At 41.1% G+C, this 17,881-nt stretch overlaps 1 long non-coding RNA gene across 1 annotated transcript in view; it reads left to right on the top strand.

Moving 5' to 3' along the window:
- The window catches only part of LOC137620279 (uncharacterized), a 34,593-nt gene that overhangs the window by 1,151 nt on the left and 15,561 nt on the right, over positions 1-17,881 (top strand). The window contains exon 2 of the long non-coding RNA XR_011040045.1: positions 9,490-9,758. This is a non-coding gene — a long non-coding RNA (uncharacterized lncRNA). The remainder of the gene's footprint in view (positions 1-9,489; positions 9,759-17,881) is intronic.

The raw sequence follows: 17,881 nt of genomic DNA on the forward strand, positions 1-17,881 counted from the left end.
GCTGCAACAACAGACCCTAAGTACTTAAACTGATCCACCTCCTCAAGTAACTCTCCATTCAACATGACATTCAACCTTGCACCACCTTCCCTTCTCGTACATCTCATAACCTTACTCTTACCCACATTAACTCTCAACTTCCTTCTCTCACACACCCTTCCAAATTCTGTCACTAGTCGGTCAAGCTTCTCTTCTGTGTCTGCTACCAGTACAGTATCATCCGCAAACAACAACTGATTTACCTCCCATTCATGATCATTCTCGCCTACCAGTTTTAATCCTCGTCCAAGCACTCGAGCATTCACCTCTCTCACCATTCCATCAACATACAAGTTAAACAACCACGGCGACATCACACAAAGATAACAAAGATAAGATGAAGAAATACAGTAATAAATCAATTCTATATCATTTAATACAGTAAGCAAATTGGCATTTGCAATAACGTGATATTTATTTCATATAAAACCTGAATATTTGTTGACTTCTGTAGCTGGAAATTATGGTTGTAGGGTTCAGGTTAAGCCTACCCTAGGCCAAAATGTAACAAAATTCAACTGACAAACACGCTTCTTGAAACCAATTTAGTTTGTAAGTTGAGAGACCTATATTTTAAGCCTGGTTGTTCCCCAACTGGTTAGTTTTAAATATTAAACATAGCCGGTGAATATATAAATATCTGACGTCTCCGACGGCCCGACAGATTCCAAAAACCTCGCGAGCGATCGCCATGAAGGTTGCGGGTGTGCCCACCAGCGCCGACTATCGGCCAGATACCGCATATACTTCTCAACCACTCCAGTTCTTCTCTGTCAGTGTCACCGACAACATTGGTTCCGCTCGCTCTAGACCTCGAGTTTTCTACCGAATTGGTGAAGTACTTTGTTTTGGGTTTTATTGGCTTTCGCTGTGTTGGTGTGTTCCTTCAATAAAACTCTTGAAACCTGTTTTGCTTTTTGTTTTTTGTTGATGAACTTTTGCTTTCCTTTGGATTTTCTCTGGTTTTTCATAATGGCTGACCCTTCTCCTGTATATCGCAAATGTGCGAAAGATGGTAACAAACGTCTTCCGAAAGCCTCTATCGACCCTCATACTGTTTGTGCTAATTGCCGGGGTAAATCCTGCCAATTAGGAGATCGGTGTGAGGAGTGTGTGGTTTTATCAGAATTCGAGTGGTTAGAGTATGAAAAGTATACTCGTAAGCTCGAAAGAGATAGGGTGAGGAGAAGCTCATCTAGATCTTTAGAATTTTCCTCCTCCCATGCCCCTGAACCTAATCCTTCCCCTGTAGTGGTAGTTTCTGAACCCCCTATTAGCACTCATGAACCTTCAATGCGCGATATGTTTTTAGCTATTCAAGCATTAGGTGAGAAGGTTGAAACCGTAGCCTCGGACAGGAACCAGCTTATGTCCGATGTTAAGCTGTTAGAAATCAAAGTGGTAAAGTGGAAAGTGCGCAAAATGTGTTTAATGTTGCGACCGAGGGTTTTTCTGTTCGTGCTTGTCGCTCCCCTAGTCCGAGACCTCTTTCAGGCTCCCCTGCACCAGGGAGAAGGAATGTCGTAGGACTTAAGGGAGCGAGAGGTGTAAACCGACGTACAGACGTTCCCTCTAAGGTATCAGACGTTTCTCATCAAGAACGTCCTTAACATAAGACGGGGGAGACTAAGTTCTCCTCGTCTTCCGACGATTTGCCGCATAAGAAACCTTGGCGTAAGGTTTCTAGACCCTTAAAGCGCAAATCAGTCCCTTCAGGACAGGTCCAGCGTCCTGGCTGTAGCCATTGGGGCAGCTCTGGCCACTTTCAGTCATCGGATGGCTGTTCGCCTGTTAAGCGAAAGCGTGACACGGAGTCCGAGGGTCTCGTTAGGTGCGATGATTTGCATGCACAGATGTTGCCGACGTCACGGCCCGTTCCGACTCCCGTTGACCCGCAGTGGATTGTCCTGCATGACATGCAGTCTAAACTTTCATCTTTAAAGGAGGTTTACGAGCATGAGCAGGTTCGTAAAGATCATTTGCTTGCGGTTCGCCAGTCCGACAAGCGTGACTCTGGCCTTCAGCCGCCTAAACGAGTGTTTTCTCGTCCTTATGATGTTAGCGCTAACGATTTCAGTGCTGTTAAACGCGATTCTGATCGTGTTCCTCGTCATTCACGTCAGTCACGTGACGTGGAACCTATTTTGCCGCAGACTCAAGGTGACGTTCAACAACTGTCGCCGCAGTCTCGAACTGACGTTCGTCGGCCGACTCCGTTGCCTCGACGTGACGTTGAGCGTCTGTCACCGCAGTCGGGTATTGTTTTTCCTGCTCAGACCCTGCAGTCAATGCAGTCCCGACGTGATGTCGAAGGGCAGTCGACTCAAGCTGTTGTTGTTTGTCAGTCACAAGACTTTCAGTCTTTGCAGCCTCGGCGTGACGTCGTTACCTCAGCTGTTGCTGCGGCTCCATCGCATGTTGACATAGCCTGTCAAGCGTTGCCTCCTCGGCATGTCTCTCCGTATCGCGAGACTCGGCCGTTGTCGGATGAAGTTCCGTCGGATGAGGAAGTCGTTGATCCCCTTCCAACTGATGTTCCTTTGGGGACTCTTTCGGATGGAGAGGAGCCTAAGGTTGCTCAGCCCTCTCTTGATTTTAAGAAGATCATGCTAATTTTTAAGGACCTTTTCCCTGATCATTTTGTGTCTGCTGCTCCTCGTTCGCCCCCATCGGAGTTCACGCTGGGCCTAGCTTCTTCGACTCCGTCGTTGACAAAGTTAGTGCTCTCTCGCTCTTCTAAGAGAGCTTTGCGGTTATTGGGCGACTGGTTAATGACCAGGAGGAATTTGGGGAAGTCAGCTTTTGCTTTTCCCCCTTTCAAACTGGCTTCTCGTGCGAGCGTCTGGTATGACACGGGAGAAGTTCTCGGCTTGGGAGTGCCTGCCTCTGCCCAGGGAGACGACTCAAGCCTCGTAGACTCTCCCCGTCGTCTGGCCATGAGACGCTCGAAGGTTTGCTGGTCCTCTTCAGACCTAGATCATCTCCTCAAAGGGATTTATCGGGCCTTTGAGGTTTTCAACTTATTGGATTGGTCGCTGGGAGCCTTGAGTAGGAAGATCTCGTCAGCAGACCGTGATGTCTCTGTTCAAATTATGTCCTGCATGGACAAGGCTATTAGAGATGGCTCTAATGAACTTGCTGCTACTTTCACGGCAGGGGTTCTTAAGAAGAGAGAGACTCTTTGTTCTTTCCTGTCTGCAGGCGTCACTCCTTGTCAAAGGTCAGAACTGCTCTTTGCGCCATTGTCTTCTGCCCTGTTCCCACAGCAGCTTATTAGAGATATCGCAGCGTCTTTTGTACAGAAGGACACTCATGATTTGATGGCCACGTCTGCTCGTAAGGCTGTACCTTCGTCCTCTTATGTCAACAGACCTAAATTTGATACTCCAGCGACAAGGTTTATCCCGCCTTTTCGTGGCAGAGCTCTCAGTAAGGGAGGATCTCGTGCTGATAGTAAGCGGGGTAAGAAGAGAGGATCTAAATCCTCCCATGGCAGAGTCTGACTGCCTGTGTCCTCAGACAGCAGTAGGGGCCAGATTGACCAACTTCTGGCAGGCCTGGGAGAGAGGGTGTGGACCGGGAGTCTGTTTTGTTGCTAAAGGAGGGTTACAAAATCCCTTTTGTACGGAGACCTCCTCTAGTAAATGATCCGATAGACACCTCTCCCAGGTATCGAGAGGAGTCGAAAGAGACAGGCATTACATCTGCAGGTGTCTCAGTTGTTAGAGAAGGGGGCGGTGGTGAAAGTCTCGGACCTTCAATCCCCAGGTTTTTACAACCGTCTCTTCCTAGTTCCAAAGCACACAGGAGGTTGGAGGCCAGTGCTGGATGTCAGTGCTCTCAACGTTTTTGTTGTCAAAACAAAGTTTACGATGGAGACCACCAAATCCGTTCTAGCAGCAGTCAGAGAGGGAGACTGGATGGTCTCTCTCGACTTGCAGGATGCGTACTTCCACATTCCGATACATCCAGACTCTCAACCTTATCTAAGGTTTGTATACAGGAATGTGGTGTACCAATTCCGAGCACTGTGCTTCGGCCTCAGCCATGCTCCTCTTGTTTTTACGAGGCTCATGAGAAATGTAGCAAAGTTCTTACATTTGTCGGGGATCAGAGCCTCCCTGTACCTGGACGACTGGTTACTCAGAGCGTCGTCCCGTCATCGCTGTCTGCAGGACCTACAGTGGACTTTGGATCTTGCGAAGGAGTTGGGCCTCTTGGTGAACATAGAGAAGTCTCAGCTGACTCCCTCCCAAACGATTCTCTATTTGGGGATGGAGATACAGAGTCTAGCTTTTCGGGCTTTTCCGTCTGCCAACAGGGTCGAGCAGGCTTTGCTCAAAGTCCGTCTCGTGCTAGAGAAAGACCGTTGCTCTGTGAGAAGCTGGATGAGCCTCCTAGGGACGCTTTCATCCCTGGAACAGTTTATCTCTCTAGGGAGACTTCACCTACGCCCTCTCCAGTTCCACCTAGACTCCCATTGGAACAAGGAGAAAACTTTGGAGGCGGTCTCAATTCCGATCTCCGAACCAGTCAACACTTGCCTGGCCTGGTGGGACAGCAATATAAGACTTTGAGAAGGTCTGTCTCTGGCAGTCAAGAACCCAAACCATGTGTTATTTTATGACGCGTCGGATTTGGGTTGGGGGGCGACTCTGGACAGTCTGGAATGCTCGGGTCTTTGGACGGCAGACCAGAGGAGCCTTCACATCAACTGCAAGGAGCTGTTGGAAGTCCATTTGGCACTGACGAGTTTCGAGTCTGCTTCGAAACAAGGTGGTAGAAGTGAATGCAGACAATACCACAGCCTTGGCTTACATCTCCAAGCAAGGAGGCACTCACTCCCACGCTCTTTTCGTCATCGCAAGGGACCTCCTCATCTGGTCAAAAGATCGAAACATCTCGCTTTTGACGAGGTTCGTCCAAGGGAAGTTGAACGTCTTGGCGGACTGTCTCAGTCGAAGAGGTCAGGTGATCCCTACAGAGTGGACGCTCCACAAGGATGTGTGCAAGAGTCTTTGGATGACTTGGGGTCAACCCACCATCGATCTCTTTGCGACCTCGCTGACCAAAAGGCTCCCGACTTATTGCTCTCCAGTCCCAGATCCAGAGGCGGCCCACATAGATGCCTTTCTGTTGGACTGGTCTCACCTGGACGCTTACGCCTTTCCACCGTTCAAGATCCTCAACAAGGTGTTGCAGAAGTTCGCCTCTCACGAAGGGACCAGGTTGACGTTGGTTGCTCCCCTCTGGCCCGCGAGAGAGTGGTTCACAGAGGTACTTCTATGGCTGGTAGACGTTCCAAGGAGTCTGCCTTTGCGAATGGATCTCTTACGACAGCCTCACGTAAAGAGACTTCATCAAAGCCTCCCCGCGCTTCGTCTGACTGCCTTCAGACTATCGAAAGACTCTTAAGAGCTCGAGGATTTTCGAAGGAGGCAGCTAGAGCGATCGCGAGGGCTAGAAGATCCTCTACCATCAAGATCTACCAGTCGAAGTGGGAGGTATTTAGAGATTGGTGCGAGTCCTCCTCTATTTTCTCCTCCAGTACCTCTGTAGCGCAGATTGCGGATTTTCTCCTATACCTGAGAAACGGTCGCTCCCTCTCTGCATCCACCATTAAAGGCTACAGAAGCATGTTAGCTTCTGTTTTCAGGCATAGAGGCTTGGATCTTTCGAATAACAAAGATCTCCAAGACCTCCTTAAGTCTTTCGAGACCTCTAAGGAGCATCGTATTTCAACTCCTGCTTGGAACTTGGACGTGGTCCTACAGTTCCTAATGTCAGACAGGTTTGAGCCTTTAAATTCAGCCTCCCTGAAGGATCTTACCCTCAAGACACTTTTCTTGGTTAGCTTGGCTTCGGCTAAAAGGGTCAGTGAGATCCATGCTTTTAGTAAGAACATCGGCTTCTCGACAAATAAAGCAATATGTTCTCTTCAACTTGGTTTTTTGGCCAAGAATGAACTTCCGTCTCGTCCTTGGCCTAAATCTTTTGAAATACCTAGTCTTTCGGAGATCGTAGGTAATGAAGTTGAAAGAGTGCTGTGCCCCGTTAGAGCTCTTAAGTTTTACTTATCTAGAACTAAACCAATACGAGGTTGTTCTGAGGCTTTATGGTGCCCCGTTAAGAAGCCCTCGTTGCCCATGTCTAAGAATGCGTTATCTTACGTTGTTAGACTTTTAATCCGGGAGGCACATTCTCATTTAAGTGAGAAGGATCGTAGTTTGCTTAAGGTCAAGGCTCACGAAGTGAGAGCAATAGCGACTTCGGTGGCATTTAAGCAAAATAGATTCCTTCGAAGTATTATGGACGCGACCTTTTGGAGGAGCAAGTCGGTGTTCGCTTCATTTTACTTGAAAGACGTCCAGACTCTTTATGAGGACTGCTACACACTGGGTCCATTCGTTGCAGCGAGTGCAGTAGTGGGTGAGGGTTCTACCACTACATTCCCTTAATCCCAATATCCTTTTAATCTTCTCTTGAAATTTTTTAATCTTGTCTTGGGTTGTACGGAAGACTAGGAAGTCTTTCGCAATCTTTTTGGTTTGGCGGGTGGTCAAAATGTTGTTTCTTGAGAGCGCCCAGATTAAGGGTATTGATGAGGTCCTGTTATAGGGGTGTTCACCCTGGATATAACAGCTCCTGGGAGTCTTTCAGCATCCTGAGAGGATGGCTGGGCTTCGTGAGGAAAGCGGACAAATGAGGCAGAGTAATCATCAGAGTCAGCTTCCTTACCAGGTACCTATACTTAAGTTTGTTTTTATGAAATATTTGTCAAAAACTCTTGAGCATATACGCCTTTATTGTGATAATACTGGTCTCTACCCACCACCATGGGTGTGAATCAGCTATTTATATATTCACCGGCGAAGTTTAATATTTAAAAAGGATATTTTCATTATGAAATAAATTTTTGAATATACTTACCCGGTGAATATATAATATTAAAGGCCCTCCCTTCCTCCCCGATAGAGACCCTGCGGACTGAGAAGAACTGGAGTGGTTGAGAAGTATATGCGGTATCTGGCCGATAGTCGGCGCTGGTGGGCACACCCGCAACCTTCATGGCGATCGCTCGCGAGTTTTTTGGAATCAGTCGGGCCGTCGGAGACGTCAGCTATTTATATATTCACCGGGTAAGTATATTCAAAAATTTATTTTATAATGAAAATATCATTTTTGTTAGGTGTAATGGTTAAACTTTGCTGTAAAGTTTTAGATGAGAAACATTCTAAATGCATTTGAAACAAGTGGTAGAAAAGACATTTCAGACCTCCATCAATGAAGAGTGTCAATTTGACTCAAGTCTACTGACCGAGCTTTCCCTTGTTCGTATGTTGACCGTGAATGATTTTAACGTATATTATTAACAATAATAACTAGAGTCGCTATCTTGACCTGGATTACCTCCATAATCTAATGGGTTCTCCTGAAGCTTAATACTTATCCGTTGTGAAAGTTGGTGAGAATCCCGAAAGAAGTTTTGCCGTATACCTGCTAACAGACAGACAAACAGCTGAATAAATGCAGGTTATTTTATTACCACCCTGGCAAAGGAAACAAAGCTAAATGTCTGCATAAAATGTGGAAGGCAATGTTAATGGATACATATACATTTTATCACAAGGGAGAAGTTTGTACTTGAAGGCTGTTAAGTTTCATCTTTGGAATCTGGAAATATTGAGAATATTTCTACTGCCTTTATCATGTTTGTTAATTTGTCTTCAGAGGTTGTTTGAAATGTGATTGTTATTGTTATTCTGATTAGTTAAGCTAAAACCCTAGTTGGAAAAGCAGGATGCTACGAGCCCAATGGCTCCTACAGGAATAAATCGCCAGTTGAGGAAAGGAAATGAATAAACTACATGAGAAATAATCAACAATCAATATAAAATACCTTATGGTCAGCATCAATGCTAAAACAGATTTGTCATACATAAACTATGAGAGACCTATATCAGTCTGTTCAACATAAAAACATTCGCTGCTGAACTCCCGAAGTTCTTTTACTCTAAAATTAAGTAATAATTCTACTTTATTAGGTGAATGAGTGAAATATTTAAAAAGTCTAAATGTAGATTTTGATCTTAGTTTAGTTTAATACACTTGATGACATAACGTACTTAGGAAAGATATTTTCTTTGGAAAAGTTTGCTCAAGTGATTTCACCAATTCAAGAATGAGAAAATTCCGACAATGCTAAAAACGGTTTGGTGAGATACTGTACTGTACTACCGCCAGAGTTATAGGGTACTTTCCCTGGATCCCTTTCTAGTTATGGCTCATTTTTTCTTTGCCTACACATACACCTAATAGTCTGGCCTATTCTTTACACATTTTCCTCTTTCCCCATACACCTGACAACACTGTGATAGCTGAAAAATTCTGCACTCAAGGGGTTAACTTCTGCTTTCCTCATGGTAAGGGTAGAAGAGAGACTTTTGTTATGGTAAGCAGCTGTTCTGGGAGAAGGACATTCCAAAATCAAAATGATGTTCCCGTCTCTTGGGTAGTGCCATAACCTCTGTAGCATGGTGTTCCTCTGTCTGGGGTGAGAGTTCCCTGTCTTAGGGTACACTCAGGGACACTATTCTATCTGTGTCTTTGTTTCCTTACTGGGCTATTTTCACCGTGGGCCAAGCCCCTTGGCCTTGTAGCACCCCGAGTTTCTAACTAGTTTTGTAGTTTAGCAGGTGGTAATAATAATAGTGAATATTCAAGAAAGTAATCAGCGCCATATTCGCAAAGATGAACTTTTAATTGAAGGCTCTCACGCTTGTGTTAGATTATGATCTGTATGACAATCTCAGAATAATAGCAGTTACTTCTCATCTCTTTTGCCTTCCCTTCGACATACCATTTCAATTTTAATTGTTTTCTTATGAGGATTCTAAAGGTAGCATTTTTGATTGAAGTAGTTTACTGGAAACATCCCTGCCTAACTATCTGTTGGACTGGGGTTCAAGACTCGCTCAAGCTCAATAGTTTCTTGTAGTGTTTGCAACTTCACCATCCTTGTGAGCTAAGGATTGGAGATTTCGGGAGCCTATAGGTCTACCTACTGAATCATCAGCAACCATTGCCTGGCACAAGTTGTATCCAATTGTAGGGTTATAGTATTTATATATAAAAAAAAACTTGAGACAACCCAAATGTAAAAATCAATCAGATATTTAAGTGATTTAGATAATACAGATGTGTTAGTCTCAAGTAGAACTTAGTGAGGGTTGTCATCAAATAGTTTTTTGTAATATAATTTTAATTTTAGAGAAAGATTACTTTACCTACATTTATCTTGAACTGTGCAGCACAGTAGCAGATATTTTGTAGACCATTAAATAGAACAGTTAATAGATTTCGTAGATGTTGATTAATTATTAAGACTATTGTATTACCCTTTGAGTTGGCAAGAGATTGAAATGCCCCTAATCTGCTAATTTATTCCAGGCTGATCAGCTGAAATTGAATGTAGGAAGGATAGAAATAGAATTCCATCCTGCTCCAACTTGAGACCTGAATTTTGGACCTCATAGACCTGGGGTTGAGCTGCCCCTTAACCCCTCCCTTGCGCTTGTGATCTGCTGGCTGTGGTTTTCTATATGAAAAAATTGACAAGATGCAAATACTCTAAGAGCAGAAGGAAACGAAGAATGAGGCATAGGCGACGTTAGCATGTACCCAAGTCTTTTTGGCATCTGGATACTGAGCATGTGACGGTAAGGCACTGATATAACTGGAATTATGATATTGTTATCAGTTTGTTCTTACGCGAATACAAACCCTTGTTATTTGAGGAGGTTATAAAATCAAGTCAGTTTATTTATTTGACTGTGTGTCAGTAGACAAGACTACGTCAAAACTACTCAATGGATTTTGACAGAATTTTCACCGCAGATAGATCTTAGACCATTGACAACTCCATTAATTATTGGAGATGATGCAGTACCAGGTCAAGATCTGAGATACGAAATTGAATTTTTTCACAATTTTAAAAATTATGGCAAAAGAAATTGGCACATTGGATTTTCACCAAATTTTAACAATGGATAGATACAGTAACTCCCCGTTAACACGAGGGTTATGTTCATGGAGATGTCGTGTTAAAGGAACATAATTTCTCCAAAAGAAATAATGGTAATAGGGGATGTTACGTTCCTGGACATTGGCAGTCTGTCTGTTTTGGGATTTTGTTACTATGAAACTTAAAACAAACACATTAATGTATTTGAAGGTCACAGAAACAACAAAAACACACATTCTTACTCTACTTTGTATTTATTTTATAGTAAAATAAGTTATTACCCGTGTACATTCACACTGACACATCACTCTCCTTACCGCTGTTGGCTCTCTCTCTCTCTCTCTCTCTCTCTCTCTCTCTCTCTCTCTCTCTCTCTCATCAAACAACAACAACAGACGGATCAGCTGTTGACGTTGTCGATCCACATCCTTCTACATAGGCGATGTAAACTAAGATATTGAATATAAATAATGGTAAATGTAACAATTAAGTTTATTTTATACTATCGCAATATAATTTTTATAACTTAATTTGTTATTCAACATTACAAAAATTTTCCATTTTATACTATCTTAGAACAAACCAGATTCACAAGTAAAGAGTCGCAATGTACTGTAAACATGTTAGATTGTAAACATCTACATTTAGAAGTATGGCTGTAGATTTATTTGTAAAATTAGATTACTCTTTTTGTTACATTAAAAACTAAAATTTATTTGTTTGTAAGCTTAAATGAATTCTTATTAACCTCTCTCTCTCTCTCTCTCTCTCTCTCTCTCGCTCTTGCTCTTAACCTGGAAATTCAACTTGCGTAACATTGGACATTTCGTGCTAACAGAATATATCTTAATAAATTTGGACTCGTGTAACTTCGAAATTGGGTTAATAGAACTCGTGTTAATGGGGAGTTAACTGTATTTTGCATCATAAGTAACCATGAAAATTTGGAGGTGACACGGATCAAGATCACAATTCTGGATCATTATTGTGCTATCTACTGTCCAGTCAGCATTTGAAAAGTGCGAGGGAATGTCAGTAGACTCAAGTAAAATGTTGGCAATATTCATTGGTGGAAGACTGAAATCTTTGATAGCTCTTATTTCCTCTTGTATGTGTTTCTTTCATTTCCCATTCCTCTTCCATTATCTTTTCACCATTGTGCCACCTATGCCTTGATCTGCCCTTAATTATTACCACAGATCACCAGTGTCTATTCTTGGTCTCTGCATTGCCTTAAGAAAACTACTGCATTTGCCTTAATCTTCCAGTCTTAGGGTTCAATTATGTATTTGACACCGATCTACAGTACTTGCACCGGAGGCAAATGTATTAGTGTTCAAAGATTTATTCACTTTCTTACTCAACTGTTGATTTTTTATCCTTACCTGAACAATCCACTCTAGGGATTGACAGACTGGCTTGGTTAAAGGTTGTCTGTGTAATATCATGTTATCACGAACGCATTGTAAACAATATAAACCAGTGATAATTTATGCTTGGTTGGGGGTGGGGGTCTGTTACGGTGGCTTTGTGTCTGTGATTTGGGGGTTGGGGTCTGTATTTTCAGTAGGAAACGATGACTTAATATTTTTCTAGCCTATCAGCAGTTCCAACTATTGATGAAATACTTGAATTCTATATGAAACTGTATAGAAGAAAACCGGTGGCTATGGCTACAATGTATGGTTGCACCGTAGCAATTGGATGGTTGTTTGCTTTGTTCCAAGATCGGGACTTTCTAACGAGTGCTAAATCAGTATTTATGATAATTTGGGATTCTCTGGAAGGTCACCCATATAGAGCTTGATCACAATCAATTATGTAGGTAGAGAAAAAGGTGTGATGTAAATTCCACTTGCGAGGTGCATAAAATGGCTGCCTCTCAACTGGGAAGATATGTAAACATAGAAGAAAAAATCTGGAAGGATTTGTCTTCCAGCCTTTATGTATATGTAATATTTATCAAATATGATATTTATTTTATTTTATTTTATACAGCTTTTCAACCTTGAATAGAAAGGAAGCGATGCTCTCCTCTGCTAGCTCTTTTTAAATGTATACGAGTCTGTTTCGTCGCATGCAAATACCGTGTGTGCTAAGTTCCTGTGGTCAGCTATTTATTTCAGATAAAGGAGATCAGGGAGACTTCTCTGACTAGGAAGATTTGCCTGTTCACATGCTACACAATAATATATGCCAAATAGTACACTGCATCAATTTTTAAGCCTATGTTACAGATATTTTCATACAGGTACTTTTCTTCTGAGAAGGAGTTAGTGAAAAATATATTCACAACCGTTTCTGTTACCCCAAGGGGTTCCACAGTTTTATCCTCTCCTAAGAAAGAAATATGTATCTTGTAGGAAAAATCAACAAATTATGTATTATTGGCCTAGTAATTGTGCTAGAGTATCGCTATATTCACAGTTCCACAAGTAGTCCCCCCCCCCCCTCCTGCGTTCTTCCACAGGGCCCTCTTAATGAGAGAATGCCTTGATGAAGTCATTGAGCTTAAGCACGGCATTTCATTCCCGTGCTAAATCTTGGTGACGGGCAAGAGGGCTCTCGAACTTCGGGAAATTGCTCCCCCGGTTCGAATCTAAATTTCTCTCTTTCATCTTTTTCATCTTTTTCTTCTGCTTAATATTACTTCGACCTTCTCCTAATTTTATCAACCTTCTTTCATCTTGCTGTCCTATCTCTTAGATTATTATCTTTCTTAGTTATATATATATGTACTATGAGATTCAGGGCCTCTGTAACACGGTTTTTTAGCAATAACTTTTTTTCTATGAATTTCATAAATATAACGCTTATTCAGAATGCACATTATATCTACACATAAATTTTGACTATATTCTGCATTACGTAGGTTGAATAAATTTGGTACTTTATTAAGTAAAAGTGACGATTTTTGAAGACGGGCCAACTTACTCAGAGAAAAGGTTTCGAACGTACTTGTTACGTAACTTATGACGGCATTTCTTCCCTCTTTCTCGATCGATGATTGGCTATACGTAACGAAGGCTATACCTCTGCCAACAATGACACAAAAGTTTAAATAAAAGCAAAGCAGTACACCTTTATGAACTCTGAAATCTCTCCACTGATAATTGTCATAACGAACAAACAAACAAAATATGTTAATAAATACAAAAATACTTCGATTATTAGTCTAACTCCCAAAATAAGTTTCCTAAGAAATTACAGTCTACTTTATAGGTCACAATCAGATTGACAAGGTGTAGGGAATAGTTGGTAATTTTCAAAAACGTAGTGAACAAGCTTGATTTGATAACTGCTATATCCAATGTCAAGCAATTTTTATTTATTGTCTATCTACCTACCTATTTACTGTAAAAAAAAAGAAAAAAATTAGCCGGTACCGTATTTTGGCTTTAAACCTTCACCAATAATTATTGTCAGAATGATGACTTCATGAGGCTCCACCCACTTTGGCCTGGTTATAATTCAGGATAACACTGAAGGCTATCATGGGCATTGTTGGATCAGAAAATTTAAATTCTGGCTATAAAAACTCATTTCTCGAGTAGTTTTAAGAAGTGCTAAATGATCCTCAAGGATCCCAGCAGTTGGCCTAAACGTTAAATACTACTGTACTGCTACAGTAGTATTACTACGCTAGCACAGATACCCCACCCACATTTATGTATCGTTCCGCCATTCATAAAGTCTTTGTAATGTTTTTTCACTGTGCAATAAGCCATGGTCTCCTCAGAAATTAAGTTTAACATTAGATGATAGGATATTTCATTAAGCTAACAAATTATGGCAACTGGGTATGTTATTGCAGATGTTGAAGCTAAAGATAAAGTATGGTATCATTCCTTCATTGCATTATCATCTTTACCACTATTCGTTTTGCTACATGTAGTAATTATTTTAAAGGATAAATGAATTATGTTCACTTTACTTTTATAAATTTCCATTAGTTGTACAAATAAAACTCCTAAAAATATTCCTGATTTATTTACAAAATGCAATCATGCCCTAGTCGTACGGACTAAGAAGAAGAAAAAAAAATATATATCGGATGATCCGTTGGTCTGATGGAGAGTTTAGCACAAAAATCTTATTTTAACAAAAATAGTTATATAAAGACTGTTTACATACAATCTCTCTCTCTCTCTCTCTCTCTCTCTCTCTCTCTCTCTCTCTCTCTCTCTCTCTCTCTCTCTCTCTCTCTCTCTTGGTGGCATAGTGAATAGTTAATGGAAATGTTCAAAAGTCTGAATGACATTACAAGTATTATAATCATGTTACGCTAAATACATATCAGACCATAAACATTGGATTTAAACTAGAAACTGAATAATTACCTATTCAGGCGATAGTAAATATGGCCACGGGCTTTCTCTTGACTGTATAAAGTTGCAAGTCGTAAGACAAATGCAGTTTTGCAACAACGGGGGCAATTCCAAATCCTGTTAGCCATTCTTGACTGTTTTGGGTTTCAGAGCCGATGGAACAAGGTGAATGGGTGTCTGGTGGATGGGCGGGGCAAAATTTTGTCAAAAGGTGTTTACATTGCTTACGTAATGAATGTTTTCGACTCTTGGCTCGTTATCACTGGCTATGGCGTCGACTAGATAATTTTTACTCTATAAAAATTAAAACTATTGGGTTTAGGTTATTGATAATGCTGACAAAATTTGTGTGTGGTTGTAAAATATACATATGTCAACTTTCAGCTACATCCGATGCTTTGATAAGGAGCAAAGTCCAAAAAACCGTGTTACAGAGGCCCTGAATCTCATAGTAGATGTATGCATATATATATATATACAGTATATATTTATTTTATTTGTTCATTCATTTATTTATCTATTTTTTTTCTATTTTATTTAAATGGCGTGGATATTTCCACATTCGTTATTACTGCCTGCTCAGATGAATGGGAGAAGGGATCACGGTTGGAAGGTATTCGCATTCAAAGCTATATATGAGAGTATTGGATGATCTCAGCCATCCCAAAGATGGTTTGGACCTTTTTGGCGGAACTACTCTCAAGGGTTGGGTCATCGGAATCCAGGGGGATCCAATCCTTGAGGTGGGACTCTTGGCTTTTGGCCGGAAGTCCATCATTACAGATATGGGGAGGATGATTCCATATTACCTTGGTCTCAGTCCTAACAGGCGGGTTTAGCTTACACCTGTGCCTCTATATCTGTTTTGATGCTATCCTTCAGGTAGGGTATGGAGTGGACCATCTGGGAAGTATATTCTCACTGTGCCGATAGTGCAGAATACAAATTTCCTTTCCAACGTATGATACTTTCTTAAAATTCTCAAGCAGGTAAACCAACAAAACAACAACAAAAAACATGAAAATCCCACCCTTAAATATGGACCCTTCAAATACTGACTCCCCATCCCCTGGATTTGCTGACCCCCCCCCCCCCGGCACTGTTGACGACTTCTGCTACTATAATTAAGGAAAATTCTGTTGACGACCTTCGAACTAAAAAGGACCACTCTACTGATGTTAAAAAATCTAGCAATTTGGGTAATACAGGGAAACTACGATTCCTTCATGTTTCCCAAATCCCATTAGAAACAAATTATGATGATATATATAGAGCATTTGAGTGCTATGGATTGATAAAGGAAATAAGGATGAGACTTTGAGATTAAAAATGGGACTCTTGGATATCTTTTGAAAGTCATGATAAAGAGTTTAATGCCTTAAGTAATATTAGTAGTATCAAAATCAACGAATTGAATATCATGGGAGCTCTTTGTGATAAGGTCCCAAAGGAATTGGATGTGTACAAACCAGCTGATTGGTTTGAAAAAGATAGAAATGTACCCATGCCTTCACAGAGAAAACCCAAACCACCAATGTGGCTCTTAGCTGAACCTAAAGGGATAATAGGGAATTATTTAAAGATATGTAAGTTTATCCAAAAAAAAGTAGGAACCATAGCACCTGGAGATATATCTCGTTTTGGGAAGAATAGTTATCTCATCCATGCCAAATCTTCGACTCAGTCTGCAATACTATCTAACCTACAGACAGGCAGTGATGAAATTACATTGGAAATGAAACCTCATCTAAATTTTAGTTATGGAAGGGGAGTGGTCTTTAATAAGGACCTGTACGAATTTACAGAGGAGGAGATACTTTCTATGTGTCCATTAAATGTATGGAAAGTGCATAAGGTTCCTGGAACTTCAATGATTATACTTACTTTCCAGGATGCTGATGTACCTTTCCATATTTTTATTGAAAATGAAAGGATTAAAGTTTGGCCTTTCAAACAAAAGCCCCTGCAATGTTTTAATTGTTTTAAATTTGGACACCCATCCAAAGTTTGCAAAAATGGAAAAATGTGTGGTATTTGCTCCAAAACTTATCATTGAGAATGTACACTTGAGGCCAGGTGTTCAAATTGCAATTTGAATCATAAATCAACTGATAGGAGATGCGAACTGTATAAGTTGGAGGAAGCTCCCCTAAACAAATCAAGTTTAGAACACATAAGTGTGGGACATGCAAAAAGACTGTTGAATAAATCAACCAGCTATGCAAAGGCCTTAAAATCAAAGGTAAATTTACCACAGGAGACAGCAACCCCACCTAGCACTGCCAGTAATCCTAAGAAAAGAAATACAACCTCTGATAATAAAGTACTGCATGACAAGGTAATCATATTGCCTTCTGAGGCTCTGCCACAGTGTATTAAAAATGGGTCATTGCCCATTTCTGTACAGCCTTCGTCCCCCATTACCAACAATAGTACTAACCTCTCCCAGGCCATGTCCTTGCCTGATTTGATGGAGATGCCACCTGACACCAAGTTACCAGGTGCACCTGTATTGGGGAAGGTGCAAAAACCTGGTAGCTCAAAACCTACTAATCGGAAAAGAGAGAGACCTCCATCTCTCTCGCCCCCTTCCATAAGAAATATCAAAATTACGACGTCAAATAAATATGATGATTTGTCTGTTGATATTTCTGATCTGGAAGTCAATTTAAATAAATCGGAAATTCAAGTGGAGGTCCACCAACCTCCTCAACAATCAGATCAAAAAGACAAAAAGAAAATCATAAATGCTAAACCCAATCTATCAAGACCCTCTTTAATAAAACCACCTAAAATTAGTGTTAGATCAAAAACTGCTAATGGGAAGACTCCATCCAAGGGGTCTACCAAATTATAAACCATAGTTTTTTCCTCCATTTTGCAATGGAATTGTCAGGGTTTAAGGGCCAAATATGAAGAACTTAAGCTCCTTATTCATGAGCATTCCCCCATAATTATTTGTCTACAGGAGAGCAAACTTGATCATAATACCCCTTGTCCTCGCGAATATATTAGTTATAGGATACCATATGATCACCAAGTGGGGAGCCATGGCGGAAGTCTCATATACGTTCGTTGAGATGTTCCCCAAGTTTCTCTGTCTATTCGTACACCTCTGCAGGCAGTGGTTGTACAGATTGACATAGGGCGAAAATATACAATTTGTTCTCTGTACTTGCCTCCAAATGATAACATTTTGTATGATAACTTAGTGGAGGTGATTCAACAACTCCCTCAACCTTTTCTTTTACTTGGAGATTTGAATGGTTGACATCCTTTGTGGGGTGATGTTTTAGCAAACACGAGGGGAAATATCATATCATCAATTGTGGAAAATGAAGATATGGGACTCCTTAATACAGGAGAGCCCACACACTTTCATGTCCAGACAGGTACCTTGTCATGTATTGACCTATCAATCGTAAGCTCTAATTGCCTTCTCGACTTCGATTGGAGAACATTAGATGATTGGCATACTAGTGATCATGCA

This window comes from Palaemon carinicauda, chromosome 26 (assembly GCF_036898095.1).
Source record: "Palaemon carinicauda isolate YSFRI2023 chromosome 26, ASM3689809v2, whole genome shotgun sequence".
NCBI lineage: Eukaryota > Metazoa > Arthropoda > Malacostraca > Decapoda > Palaemonidae > Palaemon > Palaemon carinicauda.